The sequence below is a fragment of the Schistocerca piceifrons genome, chromosome 3 (assembly GCF_021461385.2).
Source record: "Schistocerca piceifrons isolate TAMUIC-IGC-003096 chromosome 3, iqSchPice1.1, whole genome shotgun sequence".
Lineage (NCBI taxonomy): Eukaryota > Metazoa > Arthropoda > Insecta > Orthoptera > Acrididae > Schistocerca > Schistocerca piceifrons.
Genome location: NC_060140.1, coordinates 830893719 through 830896958, shown reverse-complemented (window position 1 = coordinate 830896958; position 3240 = coordinate 830893719). Strand labels below are relative to the sequence as shown.

The window sequence follows — 3240 nt, the reverse complement described above, 5'->3', positions numbered from 1 at the left end:
GTAGAACGTTATCCTTTCGTAGATTATTCAGTCTTTTTCTCATGGTAACCTCCCCCTTGGCAGTCCCCTCCCGGAGATCCGAATGGGGGACTATTCCGGAATGTTTTGCCAATGGAGAGATCATCATGACACTTCTTCAATTACAGGCCACATGTCCTGTGGATACACGTTACGTGTCTTTAATGCGGTGGTTTCCATTGCCTTCTGCATCCTCATGTCGTTGATCATTGCTGATTCTTCCGCCTTTAGGGACAATTTCCCACCCCTAGGACAAGAGAGTGCCCTGAACCTCTTATCCGCTCCTCCGCCCTCTTTGACAAGGCCGTTGGCAGAATGAGGCTGACTTCTTATGCCGGAAGTCTTCGGCTGCCAATGCTGATTATTTATCAAAATTTAGGCAGTGGCGGGGATCGAACCCGAGACCGAAGACGTTTTGATTATGAATCAAAGACGCTACCCCTAGACCACCTAAACGCCACTACAGTTATTCGGATTTTGGTTTTGACGTGTTCTATATGCGTGCCATCATTGGCGATGATGTGACGCGACGAATAGCGAAATTCTGCATGACTCGCTGAAGTGTCGGATCATCGATGCTGTCGATGACCTCCTGAATGGCTATTTTCAGCTCAGCAAGGGATTTGTGTTTATTGCTGTACACCTTGCCTTTAATATATCCCGACACAAAGGAGTCGCATGTGTTCATATCCTGAGGATATGGCGGCCAATAGAGACCCATGTCAATGGCCTCTGGGTACCCCAGAACCAGAATGCGGTCCCCAAAGTGCTCCTCTAGTACATCAAACACTCTCCTGCTTCGATGAGGTTGAGCATGAACCACGTCTTGTCGAAATCAGTGACACTTTAGGTAATGGGGATGAAATCATCTTCCAAAACCTTAACGTAACATTCGGTAGTCACAGAGCCATCGAGAAATATCGCACCGATTATTCCGTGACTGAAGACTGCACGCCACACAGTCGCCCGTTGAGGGTGAAGAGACTTTTCGATCGCGAAATGCCGGTTCTCAGTCCCCCAAATGACCAGGTTTTGTTTATTGACGAACCCATCCAAATGAAAGTGGGCTTCGTCACTAAACCAAACCATACACGCACATACTATTTCCCATCATACCCCGCGGCCAATCGTGCAGTTTGAGCGTCCTAACGAAAACTGTTCAGAAGGTTTTTTTTTTTTTTTTTTTTTTTTTTTTTTTTTTTTTTTTTTTTTTTTTTTTTTTTATCATCAGTCTTCTGACTGGTTTGATGCGGCCCGCCACGAATTGCTTTCCTGTGACAACCTCTTCATCTCAGAGTAGCCCTTGCAGCCTACGTCCTCAATTATTTGATGTATGTATTCCAATCTCTGTCTTCCTGTACAGTTTTTGCCCTCCACAGCTCCCTCTAGTACCGTTGAAGTCATTACCTCATTTCTTAACAGATATCCTATCATCCTGGCCCTTCTCCTTGTCAATGTTTTTCACATATTCCTTTCCACTCCGATTCTGCGCAAAACTTCATTATTTCTTTACCAGTCTACTAATTTTCAATATTCGTCTGTAGCAGCACATCTCAAATGCTTTAATTCTCTTCTTTTCCGGTTTTCCCGAAGTCCAATTTTTTACTAGCATGCAATGCTGTGCTCCAAACGTACATTCTCAGAACATTCTTCCTCGAATTAAGGCCTAATGTTTCATACTAGTAGTCTTCTCTTGACCTTTTCGCCACTGCTAGTCTGCTTTTGATGTCCTCGCTGCTCCGTCCGTCATTGGTTATTTTGCTGCCTAGGCTGTACAATTGTTTACCTTCATCTACTTCGTGACCATCAATCCTGATCTAAAATTTCTCGCTGTTCTCATTACTGCTACTTTTCATTATTTTCGCCTCTCTTTGATTTACTGTCAGTCCATATTCCGTACTCATTAGATTGTTCATTCCAATCAGCAGATCATATAATTCATCTTCCTTTCACTCAGGATAGCAATGTGATCAGCGAATCGTATCATTGATATCCTTTCACCTTGAATTTTAGTTCCACTCCTGAACCTCTCTTTTATTTCAATCAGCACTTCTTCGATGTACAGATTGAACGGTAGGGGCGAAAGGTTACATCCCTGTCTTACACCCTTTTTAATCCGAGCACTTCGTTCTTGTGGGAACGGCCTTGCCGCAGTGGATACACCGGTTCCCGTCAGATCACCGAAGTTAAGCACTGTCGGGCGTAACCGGCACTTGGATGGGTGACCATCCGGGCCGCCATGCGCTGTTGCCATTTTTCGGGGTGCACTCAGCCTCGTGATGCCAATTGAGGAGCTACTCGACCTAATAGTAGCTGTTCCGGTCAAAGAAAACCATCATGACGACCGGGAGAGCTGTGTGCTGACCACACGCCTCTGCTATCCGCATCCTCAGCTGAGGTTGACACGGCGGTTGGATGGCCACTTGTGGCCTGAAGACGGAGTGAACTTAGTTCTTGGTCGTCCACTCTTATTATTCCCTCTTGGCCTTTGCACATATTTTATGTTATCCGTCTCTCCCTACAGTTTATCCCTATTTCTCTCAGAATTTCGAACATCTTGCACCATTTTAGTTTCTCGAAAGCTTTTTGCAGTTCGACAAATCCTATGAACGTGTCTTGATTTTTCTTTAGTCTTGCTTCCATTATCAATCGCAACGTCAGAATTGCTGTGAATTATAATGGCACTCTTGTACCTGAGTTTTATTTCCATCATTCCTTCTTCGATGTACATATTGAACAGTAGGGGCAAAAGACTGCAGCCCTGTCTTAAACCCTTTTTAATCCACGATTTTCAACGGCATGAGGATGCAGAAGGCAATGGAAACCACTGCATTAAAGACACGTAACGTGTATCCACAGGACATGTTGTCTGTAACTGAAAAAGTGTCGTGATCATCTCTCCACTGGCAAAAGATTCCGGAATAGTCCCCCATTTGGATCTCCGGGAGAGGACTGCCAAGGGGGAGGTGACCATGGGAAAAAGAGTGAAAAATCAACCAGAGGATAACGTTGTACGAGTAGGGGTGTGGAGTGTCAGACGCTTGAACGTGGTAGGGAAACTAGAAAGGGAAATGCAAAGGCTCAATCTAGATACAGTAGGGGTCAGTGAAGTTCATAAGTTATGACAATTTTATGTCAGGTAGTTCAATAATTGTCACCCAGTATTTATGAAGAGGACGACGAAGAGGAAGAAGAAAAAGGAAGTTAAGATGACGATTTACA

At 44.5% G+C, this 3240-nt stretch overlaps 1 pseudogene; it reads left to right on the top strand.

Annotated features, from left to right (window-relative positions):
• The first annotated feature begins 2153 nt into the window (after nt 1–2153).
• Nucleotides 2154–2271, top strand: LOC124790925 (annotated as a pseudogene).
• Nucleotides 2272–3240: the final 969 nt, after the last annotated feature.